Here is a 23,591-nt window from a genome sequence, read left to right on the forward strand (position 1 = left end):
TTTCAGTTAGATAAGAGGAATGAATTCAAGAGATACATTTTTTTAACATGTGGCTGTGATTTGTAACAATTTATTGAGCCTTGAAAATGGATGGCAAGTAGGTTTTAACATGTTCTAAGGACAGAGAAGCACATGCAAAGTAATATATACTGATTAGACTGATCTAGCCATCTCACTTCAAATGGCTATTTCAAAACATCATATTTCTGTGATAAATATGTGTTTGTAATTTTAAATATAATTAATTAAAAAATAAGCTGCATAAAAGTCTAGGATAACCAACAGTTTGTAGATGCTAAGCTTAATATTGAATTAAGTATTTTGTCTTTATGTTAATATTTACCATTATATTCATGTGAATATTATCACAATATTTTTTGTAATATGTGAACTGACTTTTGTAGTAGTTATATTTATATAGAAACATCATAGTTTATGCATGGTTTTAGTGTCCATGATACTTTCCTGAAGGTTGAGGAACTAAACTACTTAGTCCTTTTCATCCACAGGTACTTTTATGCATTTCCTGCCAGTGAACAGAGTTGTAGCAACAAAAAGTAATGACCACAGTACAGCTGCCTTCCATTTTTTATTAATTACATTTATAGACATATCATACTTGAGTGTGATGCATGTGACCACACTAATTCCCTATGCCCACTCCTAACCCTCTCCTCAGGGGTCCCCACTGCTGTTCTCAAATCCCTCCCCTTCCCTCCATGTTCTTCCTTTTTAAAGACCCCATACAGGCAGCCACAGTTTCTGTATGGACTTGATGACGGTATCCCTCTATTTAAAAAAATCCAAAGTTATGTGTATGTTTTCCCTGCTAGTCTGGCCCCACCACAGTGTCAGCCCCAAATAACACACAGAGATGCTGTATTTGATGTAAAAAGCTGTAGGCCAGTTACTAGTTCCTTATCAGCTGGCTTTGTCTTAAATATTAACCCATTTCTATTAATCTAAATATTTCCATGTGGTCTTATCTTACGGGAGAGAGAGCCCAGCTAGCTCAGTCGGTATAGCATGGGACTCTTAATCCCAGGATCGTGGGTTCAGGCCCCACGTTGGACGCCATTATGTTAGGAGTAAGGTTTTCCCTGCTGGCCTGGACCCACTACTGCATCAGCCCCAAATGACACACAGAGACTCTGTATTAGATATAAAGCTGTTGGCCAGTTACTAGTTTCTTATCGACTAGCTCTGTCTCAAATATTGACCCATTTCTATTAATCTAAGTATTTCCACATGGTCTCATCTTACCAGAGAGAGGGCCCAGACCCCTGTTCTCTCCAGTCTGTACATGCTGACTCCTCCCTACTTCTTCCTCTCTCCTCCTAGTCTCTTAGTCCCCCCTATCTTGCTTTCCTATTGGCCAACAGTGCTTTATTCATTAACCAATAAGAGAAACATATTTACAGACTGGCATCTCTCGTCAGGACTTCTTTAATTTGGTTACAAGAAAGCTATTACTTAAAATCAACTAGAAGGTAGTGTATAATACTTGAAAATTAGCATGCTGGATGAAAAGACATATTATATTCACGAAACTATAAAAAATCAGAAAAGTCCAACCAGGAATTTATAAAAAGTCAAGACAAAAAAGTTAAACTAGGTGTGGAGGTACATGTTTTAAATCCCAGCTCTTGGAAGGCAGAGGCAAGTAAATCCCTGTGAGTTCTAGGCCAGCCTGGTTTATATAGCCAGCTCCAGGCTGGCCAGGGTTCATAGTAAGACCCTATCTCAAATAAGTAAGCAAAACAAACAAATACACAAACAAATGAAATTAAATCAGTAACAATATTGTTTATTTAATTCTTTCCCATATCTATTGAGTGGTCATGTTCACAAATAGGGTTTCTGTAAGTCCCATAGAGTACCAGGATGACATAGAGATGCAGAGCTGGTCATCTGTGCAAGGACTGGGCTCTTGCTTCATTTAGCTGGCTGTCATGTCCAGGCTTCTTAAATGCCAACCTAGCCCATAAGAAGAAAAAGGTCATTTCTGTCTTCCCATAGAAGAATGCACCATATCATACCATCTATCTAAACTCATTTATATGAGGAAACATGATGCCTTTGTTGAGCAGAGGATTCAATGCAAAGAGTTTTGAGCTTTTGCGTGTGTGTGAAAAGTACTTTTGTTTCATGCTGTGACAGTAAGATCAAGAAATAACACTCAAAAGGTCAGGAGCAGTGGTACTCATTTGTGAATCTAGAACTCACAAGGCTAAGACAGGAGGATTGTCATGAGTTTGAAGATAACCTGGTTTATGTAGTGAGTGTGAAGCTAGCCTGGGCTACAGTGCAAGACCCTGCCTAAAAAGCAAAACAATACAAAACAAAACCAAGAAAAGAAAAAAGGTGTCATTTCCCAATGCCACACCTTTGTGATGTTTAAGGACCTGTCACCTCAGGAAATGTTAATACAGTGGAAGTTGTAAGTCAGAAGTTTTTCAGAATCCCAAGGCTACAATGTAGATAGAATTGTAACTATTTCTACCCACACAGAAATGTTTTCAGTTATTGATAAGAACATTTTACTATACGTTGCAAGTTACATGGTCTTTTGAACAGAATCATGTTTACATTTGTTCATGATTGTCCTTTTTAGAATTAAACCAGAGGTTTCCCAACCTTTCAGCTGTCAGTTGATATCTTTAATTTTTGGCCATTAGTAATGAACAACAATGTGAAAGACACAGCTCCTGACGAAGGTCCTTACATTAGTGACTTTATTTGTAAGGGAAGAATTCTTACAGGGACATTGGCTGAGCCAAAGGATTTATGAAGGTCTTATTATTTTACTGTCGGTAAATTGTGTTCTCTAGAGGCCACTGTGCCTCTTCTAGCAGCAGTGGTTTAAATTGCCCCTTTCTCTTAGTTCTCATCAGTGATAGGTCCTGATGCTGTTTTAAATGTTTGTTAGTCTGATTTGTATGAAGTAAGATCTCATTAAAAACTATAATTTGAATTCTCTAGACATACCAATCAATTTGAACTTTAAAACTTTTCTCTTTATTCTGTTTATCTGCTTACTTTTTATTAGTTGTGTGAGCACTTGCTGGTATGGATGTGTACATGTAGGTGCAGCTCTCTCCATTTTACAACTTTTTTTTTTAGGCATGGTCTCTCACTGAACCTGAAGCTTATTGATAGGCTAGGCTGGTTAGCCAGTGAGCTTCAGGGATCCACCTGTCTCTTCCAGTGCTGGGCTTACAGTGTAATACTTTATTTATTTTTATTATTTTTTTAATATGGGTTCTGGGGGTCTGAATGTTATGTGGCAGGCACTTTATTTACTGAACAATCTCTCCGGTGCCTTCAAATTTTTTGATTCAGTTCATCTTGTGCAAAATGCCTTTATGTAGCTTTGGTCAACTGTTCCTTAGACATTATGCACACATGTGTATATATGTACGTATACATATGTATGTATAATGTATATAAATACACACTAACACCAATCACTGTTCATGCAATGTAGAAACTTTAAGAACTTCATGTATATACATATATACACAATGAATTCCTTATATTTTGTGGTCATAAATACTTCACAGCATAAGTGTTTGTCTTTTCGCTATAGTGTTGGTGGTTAAACTCAGGGCCTGATAAACACTAGACAAGTACTCTACCTCCAAGCTACAACCCAGCCCAACACTTTATATTTATAGATTTTCCAAGAATTCTACCTTCTACTCTTTGTCTTGACTTATATTTCCATATTATATATATAATCTATAATATTTATATAAAACTATATTGTGTAATTACTAAATAAAAACCCAGAAAAGTGCACCTACAAGTACATTTTATCATCTTTTTAAAAATGTGTAAATTAACAAAGTTCCTTGTCCTTTTACTTCTTAAGCTTTTATAATTTTGGTTGAACCTTCTTCATGCATGGTAATTGTAAAGTGTGAGTCCAAGCATGTCTTACTTAAGCATAGATATAAATATGTGTATTGTGTGCATTTCAGTGGAACCCTGTTTCCTTAAGGTGTGGCTATCATCCATGCCTCCATAGTCTGCACACATTATGCTCTTTCCCCAGAATGGTTCATATTTCAATCATAATTAAAGTTTAACCTAAATATCACGTCCTTTTATAATCTCCCTAAACTTTCTAGATGAGCTGATGGGAATCTGGCATGGGGCTGACTCAGGCCCCCCTGAATATGGGTCTCAGCCAGAAGGACTGAGCAGTCTAAGGGACCTCAGACAGTGGAACCAGGATGTATTCCTGGTGCACAAAAGGACCTTGAGGGCACATCCCCCGTGGAGTGATACTCCCTTAACCTAGAGACAAGAGAGAAGCCCTAGTTCCTACTTAAAATGGCCTGTCAGATCTACATGACCCCACCTGGAGGGCATTGCCCTACATGTGGAATTGGGGTGAGGGGGATGGGAGGGGAGGGTGGTTAGGGTGCATGTGAGGGGGCAGAAGGAGTCAGAGGGAAGAGGAGAGAAGGAAGGGGAAGGAGGGAGAGGGAACTGGGATCGAAATGTAAAATAAAAAATAAATAAAAGAAATTTCTGTCATCTATAGTGTCTTGTGCAATCTTTATCATAGCATGAATAAGAGGTATGTTATAACTGCCTGACAGGATCCCTGTGATGTTTCAAAGTATTTATTTACCCTGTTTCTCCTTAGCCTTATAGATGTATCATTGTTCTTGATAAGCAGACACACACATACATCTTATCGATGGGTGAGCATATTTATTTACTAAATTTACTAGCCTATATCTGAACATAGACATGTACTTATATACACAAATGCATATTCATCTGGAAGCATATATGTATATGCATCCTTTTCTCTCTAACACAAGAAGAGTTGTCTGTCTCAAAAAGAGTATGCCTCTTTTGAATAATGATTCACTCACCTCTGAGGGTTATAAATTATCATTTTCCTTTTCAGTGTGCCTCTGAATTGCTCCCTTTTTAAATCCAGGAATAGGAAAATATTTAGACAGAGACGTTAGTCCATCAGCATTAAAATCATTGGAATTTTCTGGAAGGAAGAAGGTAATTACTGGGAATATATGCCAGCCCTAACCTCAAGTATCTCAGGAGTTCTCTAAGCATCTACAAACCACTCACAAATAGGCAGGTAAAGGGTGTGAGCTAAGGGCCCAGCACTGGCACTGATCCTTAAATATGGTTCTGACATAGGAGCAGCAATGGCCTGAAGAATCTGAGTGAATACTAGGACATTTCATCTAGAATGAAAGATAAGGTTGGCTTTGGGGGCTGCAATGGCATCTCATTGGATGGAGTATGGAAAACTTGAACTTTGAGACTTCAGAAAAAAATATAATAGAAATCAAATTCAAGGACGAGTATGACAGGGAGTGGGAGTGGATAAAACTTGGAAGGAAAAGACACAGGGGAGAGGATGCAAAGATGAGTTGGGTTAGTGGATGGAGGAGCTTGTAGCAGTAACACCGCGCTGTGGGCAGGATTCTTGCGGGGGTGATGGAGACGCTCACTTGCCTCAGTGTAGCAACTTTTACAGCACCTATGTGTTTCCCACAGCGTCATGTCGTGGGCCTTAAATATCCACAGCCTAGTTATTCTTAAGAAGAGAAAGGCTAGAATATTTAAATAGTCACTGTAACAGTCTTAGAAAAAGGATTTCTGTTTCAGGATAATGAGGTCCAGTGCCACTGGGTCGGTACACCCCTTTTGGCGATCAGCCTTTGAGGATAGATAGAGACTTCCTTGTGGCTGCAATTTATGTTTTCTAAAAATGATTTTCCAGCTCCCGGCTGCCTTTCTTGCCATTTTGAGTGTGAGTGCAACCATTAACGGTTGAACCATCCCTCCTTTCTTCCTTTCTTCTTCCCATGCAGCACAAACTTTACATTATGGGGTTTTAGAACTTTTACAAATATTAATCAAAGCAGGATGCTCAGCCTCCTCCAGGTTCTAGACCTCTTACAGAGTCCACTGACCTGAGGACTTCAGCAGGTCCAGATCGTCCGCCCTCGAATTCATCTCCTGGTATTGAACTTGATGTATCAAAATCTCTCCTCTGGAGGAGACTGACAACAGAGGTCCCAGGTTATGGATCAGTAAAAAACCAACCCTCCTGCAGCTGAGCCTTTCACCAGCAATTTGAACAGTCTCAATCACTACCTAGGCCATAGTTTCCAACCCACCTGCTTGCATAAGAGAGACCATTGTCTCTACCGCCATGATGTAACAACCCATTTTCCTACCGAGGAAGCCAATATCCCTTTGTGATTAACCGGAAGGACATCCTCTCCTTCATTCCGTTCCTCATCACAGCTATTCCCGTCAGCGATGTGGTCCTACTCCAACCTTTCATGCATACTCTTCCTACCCCCTTTCTTTTCTAAATTTATCTATTTATTTCACATCCTGGCTGCAGCACCCTACCCCTCCCCTCCCCTCCCAGCCCCTCTCGCCATTTCCCCTCCATCCCCCAACTCATCTTCTGTCTCCATCCAGGAAACAGCAGGTGCCGCATGAGCATGAGTATGAGCAAAACATGGCCTAAGATGGAGCACCTCCCCATGTGTGAAGGCAAGGTGACCCAGCAGGAGAAGGGTCCCAAAATGGTAAAAGGTTTGGAGACCAACCCCTGTTCCCGCCGTCAGGAGTCCCACAGAGGACCAATCTACACAACTGTAACATACATCATCCACGCCCTTGTTGCAAGGTCTTTCTTAGGTGCAGCGTGACCACTTTGTTTCTCACGTGCTACTCTAATGACCAGGCATCCTTGGCCCCTCAGACGCAAAGATTTCATAACTTGTTCCTCCTCTACACTAGCCTGGCAAGCATTTTCTCTCTTCGATCCTCACTTCACTCGACCACAGCTATGGCGTCCTTTATACTTCCCCGCACTTGCGCACACCCTCTTTCTCTGGAAGGACTCTCTGCTCAGTTACCTGAACCATCATTAACATCTTCCCACCCCCTTTCTAATGTCAGATCATCTCTCCCTCCTCTGTATCCCTTTGTTTCTCATTCACATTAGTAGAACCCTACAGTGCCATGTATCTATAGTCTACTAAACTTGAAGTTCCATTCAACAAAAACATTTCAGTATTTTATTATCTTTTTCTTTGCTTTCAGATCCTAGCACATTGTTTGACAGAATAATAAAATTTTGTATTAAGGTTATTATGGTTAGAGAAAATTAAATAAGAACAAACCTTCATTCTAAATCATAAATTATATATTCATTATAAACTATCAGTTCCATTAATTAACTCCTCCAATTAAACACATAGAATGCAGAACAACTTATGGTAGCCAGAGCTTTTTTTTTCCTTCTGGGGAAACTTTGCTCCTTATATTCTGAGGAACTCTTCAAATGTCTTATGATCCCTGCTTTCTGGTATCTTCATACTTGAGTAATTTGTTTACTTAGTTATAATTAGTCCAGGAACCCCTTAATCCTTTGGATATGTTAGAGAGATCATAAGGTTTTCAGACCTGTAAGCCGCTGTATCTGTCTTCGATTCAGAGTCCACAAGAGGAATGTGATGACCAGGACCAATAGAATGGCCCCACAGATCAAGAGCACAATGAGGACTGAGTGGCCTACACAGAGGTAAACATTAAGAAAGATGATAAATCCTCAGTCACTTTCTTTGGCCATGTACATGAGCCCAGAAGCAAAATTCCAGCCTCAGAACTCCTTCTGACCCAAAGTCTTCTAAACATGAGGAATTCTAAATAATACAGCCCCATGCTTACCATGCTCTGATTTTGGAGGTGCTCCTGCAGGAGAGAAGAGAAAGAAACTCAATTCTGGGGGCCACGGATAAAGCAAATACCAATATTTCCTTGCATGGGCCTTCACTGTCTCTTAGGCAAGTGAACTGCATTTTCTAAACTAAATCTTGGGTCTCCCAGTTACTCATCTCTTGCACACAGATATATAGGTTGTCTGTTCTCAGTGATAGCTACTGTGTAACAGCAACTGTTTTCATCTTTCCTCATATGGAAACACCATGGTTATCTTCCTATCAGACCCCCCTTGTTGACAGATAAAGGATGAATGCATTACATTTTAATGTCTGGCTTGTCTTTGCTACAGAAGAGTCCTGATCAATCCACATTGTTGACACCCACCTGGCAGGCACTGTATGGAAGCATCTTCCTTGTGCCCACAGTCACTGTGACTCCATGGTCTGGCAGGACAATTCCACAAGGAAGACTCATTCCCTCTGCACTTTATTTCATTGAGCCATATTGGCCCAGTTCCTGGACCAAAGGCAGCTTCTTTCAATGCCTTCACAGCTTGACCACAGCCCAACTGCTGACATACAACCTGAGCATCATCAAGATCCCAGGAGTCGTCACACACTGTCCCCCAGAAGCCTTTGTGCCAGACCTCCACACGTCCTGAACAGTCCAGTATGTCCTCCCTGAAGTCTTATTTTGTCTGGGGGGGGGGAAAAAAAAACAAAGACATCTGGGTTATCCCTGAGAAGATGAAAGCTTCTGAAAGGCTATAGAGAACAGAGCTTTGATTGCTTTAAAAACTATTTAATGTGCACTGGTCAAAGTGCAGAGAGTTTACAGCCATAGGTGAAACATCTACATTACACCACTCACTTCCAAGGCTTAGCAATCATCCTTGTGGGGAGAGATGGAAATATTATAAGGACTGAGGTTGGGAAAGACTGAGGCAAAACAATGTTTCCTGGACATGGCAGGACCACTGCATTCATAGCAGCTGTGGGTGTCCGCAGAAGATCAAGCCAGTCAATATCCCAGCATGGGGCAAGGAGGGCATTGTGATCCCTCTCTAACTGAGAGCTTATGATGCTGGTGGCTCTTGGGGGTTGGGGAGTCAGTTTTCTTTAGGGATATGATTCCTCGGAGGTTGACCATATTTCAGTAGATGTCTCTACACCCATGAATATATGGGCAGCAGATTGAACTCAATGGGTAATGAAAATGAAAAAACAAAAAGAAAGAAAGAAAGAAAAGAAAAATGGCATGGAGTCAGAAAGGGAGTTAGGGTGTTGAATCTGAGAGGAGATGGAGGAGGATTAGGGGGTGAATGTGATCAAAATGTATTGTATGCATGTATGAAATACAAAAAATTAATAAAATATATTAAAATTAATGGGAATTTCAAAAAAGATATGCTCATAGTTTTTAGAATAAAAGTGTATGTCTTTTCATCAAAGTGGATATATTCCATCAAATGCTTGACAAATGGGACCACATGAAATGGAGAGCTGCTGCACAGCAGAAGACACCATTACAATGGTAAAAATGCAGCCCACAGCATAGGAGTTGAGGGAGAGGAAGAATATGATCAAAATACAATGTATGAGATTCTCAAGGAATTATTAAAGGCATTATTTAAAAAGAATCATTGTGCTGGGCATTGGTGGTGCATGCTTTTAATTCAAGCACTCGAGAGGCAGAGGCAGGCAGATCTCTGTGAGTTCAAGGCCAGTCTGGTCTACAGAGCGAGTTCCAGGACAGTCTCCAAAACAATACAGAGAGAAATCCTGTCTCGAAAAAACAAAACAAAACAAAAAAGAATCATTGTGTGATTCAAGAAACTGCAAGTGAATGAAGTCAACATTATTAATGTGGACAGTTAAATTTTCTCACATGGGCAGGAGTGATGTGGACAGAAATATCAGTCTCACAGCTTGAGAAGATGCATAATAAAAAACAGTTCAGGATCAACCATTCTGAGTTTTTTCTAATATCGGTACAGAAAGATAATATTTGGAAGCAATGTGGGGGGGAAGGAAAGTGGGCCTTTCAACAGTCCAGTATTAATCATGTATTCTCTTCTTGGTCTTCTTAGAGAAAGCAATCAAATAGAACTTTCAAGTACACAAATGGGAAAGTATGAATAATGATTACTCATCTTGTAAGCGTTATATACACTTACACATAAACCAACTATTCAAATCCTAACAATTGTCTGGAAGTTACCCATTCTTGTTCAATGAGACCTAACAGATCAGTCCAGGGTATGAACATGGAAATACAATTTCATGTTTTCTCAGAAGGCGGTAGAACAGAAATTTCCTATTGGCAGTAGATACTCACTGTCACAGATGACCCAGGACTGCTCTGAAGGGCTGGCCTGTCTCTGTTTCCATGGAGATGAGGGGCATTGCCATAAGGTGACAACTCCCTTTGGACACTGTACATTGTCTATCCACATGAGCCTGGATGACGTCTTGTCTGAAGATGTTGGTTTCAAGGTCCCTTTGTCTGCACAGCCCAGATGACGGCATACCACCCCCCACAGTGGCTGGAGACATATTGCTGCTGCCAACACTTCCCCATGTGCCATTGTAAAACACTTCCAGGTGACCCGCACAGTTCTCCCTAGAGACTTCATTGGTCAGCCTCAGAGACATGAACTCTGGGGAAAAGAAGAATTGGTAGTTTCACAACTTCTCTGAAGAAAACACCCCTTTCTCTAATGTAAGAATTGCTGTAACAGATACAATGTGTCAACTCCTAGTAATTTGTTAGCAACTTCTGGATAAACCAGTAGATCTTAGTAAAATGCAGCTTAGCTTCTGCAGACCATCCGGCTTTTTAATCTGGAGCTTTGTTCTCGGGTATTTCTTTTGAAGACTGTCAGTGCTCTGGGACGCTTGTGAGATTCAAAATCCCATCCAAGCTCTTGTCAGTTAGAGAATTTGGATTTTCTCCCCAAATTACTGTAATTTTAACCCAGGGAGTCTTATCCAATTCTTGTTTGTTTTGCTTGTTTGCTTGTCTTTTTATGTGCATTGGTGTTTTGCTATGGGTGTTGGGTCCCCCAGGAACTGAAGTTACAGACAGTTGTGAGCTGCCATTTGAGTGTTAGGAACTGAGTCTGGGTCCTCTGGAAGAGGGGATCAGGGTTCCCATCCCTCTCGTTTGTTTGTAATTGACACAGAAACTATTTCAGGAATATGGTGGGAAGTCTCAGAGCCTGTACCGAGCCATTCTATGTTCAAGCCAGGGCTTAGGCACATGCAACTCAAACTCCTAATATTGGTATGGGGTTTGAGACAACGTCTTTGATACTGAAAGTTTAGTGAGATGCAGGTGCTAAAGCCAACACTTTGCACACATTATCTTAAGAGGAAACATTTCCTTTTTTGACACACTACTTTTCTGCAGATGCCTGCTAGCAGATTTATGTCATTAAATAGGGATCAGTTGCTTCTGATGTAGAATTGTTTCATTTCATTACTTCACTGAGTCATTCACTATTTTCCTTAACATACTACAACTGGGGGCATTTTTCCGATTCCTGAAAGTCTCTGAAGCTTGTTATGTGTACAAAGTGAGAGCAATGGCTTTTTATGGTAATAGTTGCCCTGCTGGCAAATAAAACTCATGTACCTGCTTTTAAAATTTATTTAAATAATGTAATTATCTCTTTTCTTGAAATACTATATAGAATTCTTTTTATTCTTTTTAGTCTGCCTTATTCATATTGTAACTATCAAGTGAGCCATTGGCTCCAATATCCAGCTCTAACATATTGATAAAAGCACTTCACTGTTAGCATTTTTGTGATATTCAGACCTGTTTCTGTATTTTGCTCTTTACTGTATACTGGCCAATGCATGAGGGTCTAACAGCATGTCAAGCAAACGCCTTGGGGTCCTGACTTTGGAAATCACTGAACAGACTACTCTGGGTCTATTTCTGGTACACATTCACTCCCATTTGCTCCCTAGTCATCTTAAATTCGAATGTGACCAGGAGCTATGTGCAGAACTTACCAGAGCAAATGACACCAGCATCCTCCTTGTGCCTGCAGTTATGGCGCCCCCAGCCGTGCGAGTGGCACTGCCAAATATGAGATTCTTTCCCACTGCAGTTAATCTCGTCTAGCCAGATATTCCCTGTTCCTTCCTTAAAGTAAGCAGACCCAGTGGCATTAATAGCCACACCACAGTCCAGCTGCTTGCACACCACACTGGCATCAACCAGATCCCAGCTGTCATCACAGATGGTGCCCCAGAGGCCCTCATGATAGACTTCTACTCTTCCAGCACAGCGGCCGCCTCCATCTACCAAACGAAGTTGACTACTTGCTGGAAAGAAAAGTGAAGATAACAATAACATGCATTTTGAAGGAGTCAGACCATTTGCATAGGTTGATCACAAATCCTTACCTATGCAGGGAACATCGCTTTTTGTTTGGAATGGTAGAGCTTGTGGTTTGGACCGAAGATGATGAAATACATGGCTGCAGCGCCTGGGATTGGTTCCCTGAAAACATCAACATTGTCAGGCATATAAGATCAAAAGGTTATGGTGAAGAATGTGGCTGAGATGGAGAGTCCTGTCGATGGTTTGAAGATGAACATAGCTTTAGAAAGAGAGAGGAAGGTGGACAGGTCACAGAGGATGGGGCAGATTAATGGGCACCCGGAAGTGAAGGGAGCTTTGAGAAAGCTTAGGGTACAGTAAGCCAGTGCTTCTCAACCTGTGGGTCATGACCCCTGGGGGGGGGCTCAAGCAACCCTTTCCCTGGGGTCACACATCAGGTATCCTACATAACAGAAATTTACATTATTATTTGTAACAGTAGCAAAGTTATAGTTAGGAAGTATCAGTGCAATAATTCTATGGTTGGGAGGTCACCATAACATGAGGAACTGTATTAAAGGGGTTGCATGGTTAAGAAAGTTGAGAACTGCTGCAGTAAGCACTAGACAGCAATGAGGCTGATGAAAATCAAGTTCACTTTCTTTCAAATAAGACAAAATGAAGCTACCGCTCTAGCACACATCACATGAACCTCCAGACACACCATTTCCCTTCCTTTTGCTTCATCCCTGCCTCAGGCTCATCTGATTCTAAAGCACATCACTGAGCAGGGGCTTGTGATCGGCTCTGCCCTTCATTCTCTCACCTGAGCATATTACCGAAGCCACTTGCCCTTCAGAACACGCCGGTGCACCCAGAGCAGTCACAAGGCAGTCCCCCATGTGCTGCTCAGTCCCCGTGCAGTGGAACATGTGTCTCCACACCTGACCAGGTCCTTTCCCAAAGTGTGCTCCCTCTGGGGTAGACAGAGCGACTCCACATTTAAGCTGCTGACATAAGACATGGGCATCTTCTATGTCCCAGTGAGAATTGCAGAGGGGCCCCCAGGTTCCCAGAACCTTGATCTCCACTCTTCCCTCGCAGGAGGACTTGCTACCTGCCAGGCGGATTTCTGTGTATCCTGAAAGGAGATGGGGCTTTAGAAAAGACATTTGTGACTCCTTATCCTTCACAGCAAAGGAACTAATTGAAGACATTTCTTGCATCTTACGTGAGCAGACTAGGCTGACATCCTTGCTGTGGCTACAAGTTTCTTCTAGATGGGGCGCCACTGAGCACAGTGAAAGATGGGATTCATCCCCCGTGCACTGGAATTCTTCAGCCCAGATCTGTCCACTTCCTTCTCCGAAATGTGCTCCCCTAGGATGGAGACAACTGTTCCGCACTGTAATTCCCTGCATACCACACTGGCAGCTTCCAGAGACAAGTCGAAATCACAGACGGAGCCCCACACATCGCCATGTTTCACTTCTACACGACCGGAGCATGGTATTTCCCCTCCAACCAATCTGGGTTCCCTGTGACCTGAAAAATAATAGTGTTTCTGTGAGAGGTACAGTTTCCACATTTTCACTCATGGTGGGACTAGATGTAAGGTGGGTTCTCAGCGATTTTCCACACCGCACCTCCTGGATTTTCTGTCTAGACCGAGCATAGCAAATTGAGCATCTCACATTTCTCAATGTACCTGTCCTCCTAAGAAAATTCTAGAGCTTTGGTTTTTGAAGAAAACTAAGATCAGAACTGCTCTTTTCTTCTACTATGTCACTTGCATTCATTCATAACACACAGTCTGTTCGCCGACTATCTGTCAGCCCTGTCAGCCCGTCACTTGTTGAAGTCTGAAGTCTATGCCAACCTAATCAACAATTGTCCAAACGTTTTCAACATATTTCCATTTTGAACACTGAACACCAGACGTTCAAAAGAATGCACTACACTTGCTGTCTGGGACTCTCCTGTCCTCTTCCCATTCCTGTCTGACGGGGCTTTATCACATGCCTCATAGACAATGCTATACACAAATGATCAATGGGTTTTGAATTGGAGAGCCCAGAACTTCTTGTTGAGTTGAGAAGACATCACTGGCTCCTATGTACTTGGTCGTCTTGGATAGCCCCTAATCTCTAAGTCAAGGCAGCTTCTGAGATCAAGTCAAACTAGGTTCTCTATTGGCATCGTATTTCGCCAGTGGACTTGTGGTGGTGGCTGCATCCTAGGGGCATAGTTTCAGATATGTAGACATGACCCCTTATAAGGAAGCAGAGGTGTTGGCTTCATCTCTTGGGCAGTAGTCAGAACTCCAGAAGGGTAGAGATTGTATCTTCAGGAGCAGGAAGACTGAAGAGGTTATTTACTATTGATTGTGTAAGTGCTTCCCTGATAAATACCTGTTAATCATTTATTATGGATCGTGTGTACTCATTTAAACCCTGCCTTCAAGGTTTCTTGTAGCTTCTGGTGTGTTCATATGTAGCCATTTCAAATGAAATGTAACACAACCAGAGAAAAGCAGAGCCAAACCCAACATGCTTTCTTTCTTGATGAAAACATGTTATTAGTGCTAACAAATCCCTTCTGTGTACAATCCCTCTTACCCAGTCCTAAAACATTTGAATCTAAGTCCAAAGGGACACTTTTCCACACAAATAAGATACTTGGGAACTCCATTTTTGTGAATCTGCTAACATGTGTCCATCTATTACAGGTGTTTTTTTTTTTTTTTTTTTTTTAGATCACTTATTCTGTATACATGGTCAAAATACTGGAGTCTTACTTTTTTTTTTTTTTTTTTTTTAGGGACTTTTCTTCCCAACAAATGTATGACTGCATTGATTTTTTATGTGAGTTATTAAATAAAATCTTGTCTATGGATTTGGTTCTTTGGATTAACAAGTTAAGTTTTCATCTGCCAGAGTAACTAAACCAGCATGTATTCTTCCTTTAAAAAACTGAATAAAGAACAAGTGTAAAAACAGTTAGTTAGGTCTCCCTCCTACATAACAGAGTATATGTTATACACAGAGAAGGATAAATAACTCTCATTTGAAACACTCCAAATGTCTTGTCCCTCAGCTGAGTTGGTCATAAAAGGCAGCCAGATAAAATGCAGCCAGATCAGAAGATGAAATTGGTTCTCCATCACAGAAGCAGCAAGCCTACCATAGCCTTCTGATCTTTTTGCTTTCATTCAGCCTTAAGGTTTCAGGTGGCCTTAAGTCAGAGACCAACAACAGACAGACAAAGGCTGGTATCAGTGCCTAGCAATGTTTGTACATGTGCCTTTTGACAACAGATTAAGGCAGCTGGATTAGAAGCCTGTGAAGTTTGGGAGGCATTCTCTTGCTAACTTTGAGAATAGTTGCTATAAGCCTCAAGTGCTGAGGTTACAAGTGTGCTTTTTATGTGTGCTCTCAATCTGAACTCAGGTCCTTATGAGTGTATAGTAAGTGCTTTATCTTCTAAACCGTCTCTCCAGAAACCCTCCGTACATTTTCAGCTGAAGGATAATTTGTAGTCTGTCAATATATGACATATGCATGATACAGACACATAAAGATATGTGTCAAATACATTATTCCTTTCAGAAAAATAGTGCAATCAAATTTATTTTTAAAATGAATCCCAATTATGTGATTAGTACAGGCAATGCACCTGCACATCCTGATTCAAACGGTTGAAAAAGCATAGAAAGTAAGCTATCTCTGGGCAATGGTGGCATGTGCCTTTAAGTCTTACCTGAGCAGGTAACTTGGGTTTCTTTAAAGAGGTCACAGGAAAGGCCGCCCCATTGCCAGTTTCTGCATTGCCAGAGAGAAGTTTCATTTCCACTACACGTGCCAGGAAAGAGCCACGTATCTGTTGCCTTACTTTTGGAGTTGATTTTAGGACTTGTCTGGAGGGCAGACCCACATCCAAGCTGTCTACAGACCACATCAGCATCTCCTAGGGACCAGCCTTGGCTACATATGTTCCCTTTTAGCCTTTGAATCTCTACCTCTACAGTTCCAGAGCAGCGGCTGCCTCCACCTACAAGTTTCAGTTCCAGATCTGATCCATCTGCAGAAGAAGTGTAAGCACAGGCTGAAGGAACCCAGGAAAACACATCATCCTTCCCTCCTTCCCAGATACCAAGACCACAGGAAACTATGACTTACCTACCTCCTATTGTTTGCTTGCTTGTTTCTTGGCATTGCATGGATTGAACCTAGTCCCTTACATAAAGTAGACAAGGGTTGTATGCCTGATGCCTCTTTTACATTTTTTTTTTGGTTTAACTTTGAAGTTGGAGTTTTAGTAAGTTACCCAAAATGTGTTTGAATTTGCCATCCTCTGCCCTAGCCTCTCTCCCGAGTGGTATGGATTACAGGTATGTGCCAGCATACCCAATTTTGGATTACTTATTTCCTGAGGCTTTAATAAACAAATGCACATTGTGAATTCTATTGTAAATGGTACATAATTCTAAAGACTAAAAATGCTATACACACACCCCATTCATCATAGTCCCTTAAAATGCTAACTTTTTGGGCTCCACATAGATTTATAATTTAAGGTGTGGGTCTAAACAGTATTCCTAGTAATACAGAAAATGGAGTCAAATGTCTGTCCTATAAAGAATTGTGAGATTCTTCTCAGCTGTGAAGGAATTCCCAACAATGAATTAATTATGTCCACTCCTCACAACTTGTACTTATTTCTATTTCTAATGAATATATATTCTTCCCTCTCTTTGATTTGCTTTTAACTTACCAGAACATGTCACACCAGCATCTTCTCTGTGAGTACAATAATGCTTTCCCCATTCCTGGTGCTTACAGTCCCAAAGAGCTGATTCATCTCCTTGCAGGCAAGACCATCAAGCCAAATTGGTCCAGATCCCTCACTGGTGTTAACTCTACCAATGGCAGCGACAGCAGTTGGACATCCCAGCTGCTTACACACCACAGAAGCGTCATGAGTATCCCAACCATCATCACACACAGTCCCCCATTCTCCTTGGAATCTCACTTCCAATCTTCCTGAACATTTGGACACCCCATCGGCCAGTCTCAGGCTCAGATCTGCTCCCTCTATAATAACAACAAATAAGTCAGTGAAAGGGAAATAAGGATAACATTATTATAAATAGCTCTAGCTAAGTAAAGAAAGGGGTAGAGACATGGATAAAGGCCATCACTCTACAGCACCATTCTACAGCTAGAAGACGTGCACAAGGCAAGGACGTGTTAGCACACTATATTTATTTCTGGAAGGGTCTTGGAGCTTCGTCCAGAGTCAGTTTTGTGCCTGTTTGGTCACTACAACCGATGTTACAATTGTTCACTCTATCTTGTTAAAATACAACTGCCCGCATTTAGGTTTTTACCTCATACTCCAGTTTGTGTAAATATTTGGCATCTGCTTTCACTGTTATCCCCATGGTCTGTCTCCAACACCCTGTTGTGCTGTGCACCTGGCTTTTTGTGAGTACCTGTGGTGGTCTGGATGAGACTGTTCCCCCTCAGGGTTAGATGTTTGAACACTTGGTCCCCAGTTAGTGGCACTGTTTGGGAGGCTTAGGGGGTGTGGCCTTCCTGGAGGGGAAGTGCACCACTGGGTGAAGTTTTTGAGGTTTAAAAAGCATCCACACTGATCCCAGCTCCCATTCTGTATTGTGCTTGCACTTTAAGATGTGGGTGCTCAGCTTGCTGCTCCAGCCACCAAAGGTCTGCTCCCTGTCATGCTTACCCACTGTGATGGACCCTTAAGCCCATTGGTGTTGTACCACAGCAATAGACAAATGACTAATAGGATACTTCTTAGTTTAAGGGCAGAGAAGTGGGGGGAAAGCCCTGATCTACTCCTCTCACCTCCACAGACAACACCCTTAAAGAACCATCCTTAATTGTACAGACTATCCTGTGATAAACGCAAGCCAACAGCCTGGGTCCCTGTGTGGGTACTGTTGTCACCAGGGCAGAGCAGTGTGTGCGGTGGATAGCCCAAGCCTTTGCAGGGGCACTGACATATTGGCACTTTTATTTTTATGAAGGAGTTCTGTGGATTTGAGCTAATGGTTTGGCAAGGAGCAGGTTGAGGGTGGCTGAAAGCGATGATGATGGAGGATGATGAGAAGGGTAGTTTCTTTTTAAATCAGCCTCAGAAAGACAAATAGTGACTGCCATTTCAGCTGTGGTTCATAGATTCATAAAGTTATGTATTTGTGATATTTCTATCTCTATCATCTTTCTATCTCTATCATATATTATCTATCTATCTATCTATCATCTATCTATCTATCTATCTATCTATCTATCTATCTATCTATCCTACCTAGAAATGACATGAAAGTAGAAATAAAACAGTCTAAGGACAGAGAGTACTAACAAGAGGGAGAGCAACAAGGAAAAAGTAAGGGGTTATGAGGGGGAGTGTGCACAGCATATAATATTCACATGTACAAAAGCTTTAAACAGTTCACTGCCTAGCCCCTTTAGCCCCTCTGCTCCTTCCTCTTTACCCCTTCCTTCTTCAATCCTCCCCTCATCACCTGTCTACCTCAGTACCCCCTGCCTCTCTTCAACTCATCTTCAATCCCCATCAAGATTTTCTTAAACACTCTCTCATGATGGGACTAAATTTCATTATGTATCATTTTTCCTGAAACTGATTCAATTGCTTATTTTGAATTTTTCACATGTATATGCGTATGCCTAAGCTTATGGATATGCACCACACGTGTGCGGTACCCAAGGAGATCAGGGGCAGGGGCCAGATCTAGTGGAACTGGAGTGGCAGGCAGTTGTGAGTCATCATATGTGTGCTGAGAACCAAATCCCAGTCCTCTGGAGGAACAGTAAGAACTCTCTTAATCAACAATCAGTCTCTTCAGCACCTCTCTGGCCCCCCTACAACTATTTAAATTTCCTGATTTCAGTTAGTGAATCCACAAATGGTAGAGCTGGGACATTGAATGAGACAGTAATGAGGGGGATGGAGGCTGGCTGGACTTCATTATGTTCTCCAAGAACTCAGGCTTACAATCCTAGTACCTTTTTCTTTTGTTTGTCACAAAGAATGGGAAACCTGGAGTTGTCCTCACCTAAGCAGATCACTCCAACATCCTCAGCATGATCACAGTTATGTTTTCCCACATTCCGTGTTTGCAATCCCAGAGAGCTGACTCATTTCCATCAGCACACAAGATCATCAAGCCAGATTGGTCCAGAACCAGCTCCAAATTTAGCTGAGCCAAAGAAACTAATGGGACTTCCACATCCAAGTTGTTTGCAAATCACAGTAGCATGATATTTGCTGAAGTTGTCATCACACACTGTTCCCCACTGTCCCTGGGAACTTCACTTCTACTCTTCCTAAGCACCGTCTGGCCCAGTTGTTCACCAGTTTCGCATCTCCAAATTGGATCCATCTAGAGAAAAGACCAAGGTTAAAAGAAAAGTCCTTTCATAAGTAATAAATCATTTGGAGTTTCCTGGATACTTGGAATTTTATGCCATTCTTTAAAAAATAGTGTTTGGCTTTTAGATACTACCCCATCTCCAAATATTGGAGAATTTTGACCTGCTAAAATCCAATGGACAATAAAGATTTCCTCTATATCTCCATAGTAAAAGAATTCTTGATGCTGAATTTGAAATTGGAAAATAATAAAAATAAAAGATTAAAATGTCAAAATAAACACAACAGTTTGTAAAACATTATGAGCTTAAAATTATGGGAAAAATTAATTTATTTCAATTTCGTGAATCAAAGTTTTTTTTCTCCTCAAGGCATTTACTATCTTTTTAGCAAAAAAGAGGATGTTTTGTTTTTGGTTTTTACAATGACATTTATTTCTCATGCTATGAGTTTCCATGAGGAATAAATTACATGAAGAAGGGACTTTGGTTGAAAACTGGGGACACTGGAGAAGTTGCAGTTGAACAAAATGTTTAGAAGCAGTTTCCAAACAAGAAATTAAATTTTTCATAGAGCTAGAAGCTCCAATCAAAGACCGCAACTTACCAAAGCTTGTTTTCATTATGGGCAATTGCAAGAATAATTAATAAGAACAAGAGGCCACAAAATAAAGTACACATAAGTGCATCACATGACATTAAGGTCTTCAGTCCTTACACATAGCCCACTTCATGGATCAGCAACCTTGGGACTCAGTAGCTGGGCATAGCACTGATCACCTACAAAAACCATGAAACCAAGATGTGTGTAGCACAGAAGTTGGGAGAGTGGCCTGTCACCAGTTTTCTGTTGATTAGTGTGCCTACATTTCCCTAGAGGTGGACTCTGCGGATGAAAGCAGGAATTAGGGTGAAGGATTTCACACATACAGAGAGCAGATCGGTATGAAACCAGCGAGTCCTTGAACATCTATTGGTTCCCCTTCTCTTATTAGATTCTGGTTGCACCTTTAAATTTATAAACATCAAAAAACAAAGTTTAATTTCATTCTTCACTTTATAAGAAAATAAGAGCAGAGCGTACTACACTGAAGTCATAACTGAATATCAGCTCTTTATACAGGTAAGAGCCTCGAAAGATTTCTTGGTGTTTTTTGGAAATTTGTTGTAAATGCTATTTTTGTTTTACCATTATGAAAATTAATTAACAAAATGAGGAGGAGGAAGATATGGAAGGTGGCTGAGTCAGCATGGTAATGAAAGATGGGGGGTCCATGAAGAAACTAACATTTTTAGCATTTGTATACACCAATGTGCAGAGCTCTTGCAAGTGTTTTATTATTAAGTTATCAGATGCTCCGAACGATTAAATATTTTGTATGAAATTACTGCAGCAGTGAGTGGTTGTGCACAAGAATTTGATCCACATTTTTTTCTGAGATATGTACAGTAGAGTCAGAAATATGTGTGTGGGGTTTGCTTTGACACATCCTTAGCTCTGAGCAGGTCACTCCAACGTCTTGCTCATGGGTACAGTTATGCTTCCCCCACCCCCTCATGTTTACAGTCCCAAAGAGCGAGCCATTCCCTGTACAAGAAACCTTTTATCCATCCAGATGTCTCCAGAGCCTGCACTGGAGATATTGCCCATCCAAGGGCTTTAATGGAAGTTGGGCATCCTAGCGTTGCCGGCAAACCACAGACACCTCATTCATGTCCCGGCCGTTCTTGCATACTGTTCCCCACTTCTCACGGATCTTAAGCTCCACTCTCCCACTACAGTTGTTTTCCACCACCAGTTAGTCTCCAGTTCCTTTTGCATTCCTCCTGCAATATCAATTCAACACAGCAAATGATCGGCAAAAAACGTTAGAGAGCAGGATACGTTTTTAGATTACTTACATATGGTTTAGAGCCAGAGTTGAGACCCATCCTGACCCCACTGTGGTAAATAGGAGAATACTATTTCATAGTGTTCAGGTAGAATTATTGGAAAGATTGGTGGCTTCAAGTAGAACAATGGCAAAACTGGAAGAGCTAACAGCACAGTGATATATGGGATTTTAATTGTACGACGAGGCATCCTTAACAGCAGTAGTGATTCACACCTTCAAACTAAGATGCACAGTGTAAAGCGCAGGATGCACTACATGTGTTTATTCCTATCATAAACTCCATAGAAATAAGGTTGATAGTGACCTATGTGGGGGGATGGGAAAAACAGCCTGAAGGGACCTAAATAACCACTGTACACATTTATATAGAATTTTACAAAGTAGTTGAAATCTACTAAAACTGGTTTTTTGAAACAGAAATCTAGAGAATTGTTTCCTTTCTCTTCTTTCTCAGATTACCTCTGATGCTCCCCCCCACCCCACCCCTGTTATTTTGGCTTAACTGAGGAACCAGGCCTGGCTTCCTGCAATACATTTTTAACTTCTCAGTGTTAGAATTTAGGTTTTGGATTTATTGAAATATTTTCCTGAATTCCTTTTCCTCAGTAACTTTGTGTTTTCTTCTCTTCTTTCTCTTTCCACACTGTTTTTAATCTTTTTGGGATTGCTTTGTGAGGGAAGTCCATGCTAATCATTTTCTGTCTCCTGCTGAGAATATTATTGTGTGCTTTAATATCTGGTTCTTCAACTCTGCAGAGTGTGGGTTTTTAGATGCTAATTAACATACAGGGAATTGCAATTCTTGTTTGACAATCCATATCAGAGTGGCCTGGGACCGTAAGTAAATTTGGTGGAATACTCACTATAGTGAATTAGTGACATCACACACAGTGAGAAGTACTACAAATACAATGAAAGGGACATAAATGTGGACAAAATCCTCTACAACCTATGAAACAAAGGACAGAGGTGAAGCTTACTAATGACAGATTTTTGAGAAGTAAAGGATTTGGGGTCTGATGAAGACCAAAAACCGATAAGAAGACAAACCCTTCTTGGCGAACAGGAAAGATACAGACCCAGAACTTATATGCAGACTAGGATTGGAGATTTGTGAGAACACTGGGTGTGGAAGCAAATTTTCAAGGCAGGTCTTAAAGCTGCCTAGCTAAAAGATGCTTCAGTGAAACTAGATGTGGAGTGTGTTCTCCGTGTGCTACAGGTCAGGTTTCTGAGCTTCCTGTCCTCTACCTTCTAAGCACCCTGCTCACACCTCCATCTCCATGTCTACTTGGTCCACACAGTTAGTAAGTTTCATGAAAGGATGGATGGTATTTCTCATGCTACCACTGTTCAACCAACAGTACTTGTTAAATAGCACCCTCAACAGTGTGACAGATAGTCTCCTTTGCATCACAAATCTCTAAAAGTCAACCTCTCACCTCCACACACTGCAATTCAACACACATGTAAAACTGAGGAATGATTTTAGCTGGCACATGCACGCCATGAAGTTCTCCAAACTTTTAGCTCAGCACCGATGTCTTCCATAGGATCTGAATGCCCCTTTCTATTCCTTGCTGCTATGGCAATCACATCAATTTGCTGTCAGAACATCTCTAAATTCCACTAAAGGATAAACATAAATATAAATGAGATACATTTACCGTGAGGTCCAGCATCTTCAAGAAGAACCATTCTGAGCCTGCCCATCCCAAAGCTTAATTTTTTTTGATGGCTTTTTTGTCTTCTTGTGCTATTGCATAGAAACGTTCTCCATCGAAAGTGGATAACCACTGATGGAAATAATCGTCTTCTTCTTAAAATAACCATCTCGCTCCCTAAAAACCGCAAGGCTCCAGAGTGAGGGAGGAGTCAACCTCAAAGGGGAACCTTTTTGCCTTCACCCTCCCCTCAGCATCTCCAGGACATAAAACGACTCCAAGGAAAATATAACACTTTCCATAGATTTACACAAAAACTAAAGAGTGCATTCTTGCTGATGAAATACTTTAAATAATTGATTAATTAATTCTTACTTATGTTATATGTGTTTGCCTGCTTGTAAATATGTGTGCCACATAGTGTGGAAATTTCAGAGTCTAGGAGGAGTACATTAGAATCCCCGAGCCTGGAGTTATAGGAGATTGCAAACCACCATGTGGGTGCTGGGAACAGAACTTGATCCTCTATAAGAGCAGCAAAT

The 23,591-nt window shown here is 41.1% G+C and overlaps 1 non-coding gene and 1 pseudogene across 1 annotated transcript; one reads left to right on the top strand and one right to left on the bottom strand.

The window, feature by feature from the left end:
• Nucleotides 1-1,001: 1,001 nt before the first annotated feature.
• On the top strand, nucleotides 1,002-1,074 carry Trnak-cuu (transfer RNA lysine (anticodon CUU)). The gene has a single exon. It is a non-coding gene; the product is annotated as a tRNA-Lys (tRNA).
• An 818-nt stretch (nucleotides 1,075-1,892) lies between these two features.
• On the bottom strand, nucleotides 1,893-19,421 carry LOC127215546 (scavenger receptor cysteine-rich type 1 protein M130-like; annotated as a pseudogene).
• Between the last annotated feature and the right edge of the window lie 4,170 nt (nucleotides 19,422-23,591).

The sequence above is a fragment of the Phodopus roborovskii genome, unplaced genomic scaffold (genome assembly GCF_943737965.1).
Source record: "Phodopus roborovskii unplaced genomic scaffold, PHOROB, whole genome shotgun sequence".
Lineage (NCBI taxonomy): Eukaryota > Metazoa > Chordata > Mammalia > Rodentia > Cricetidae > Phodopus > Phodopus roborovskii.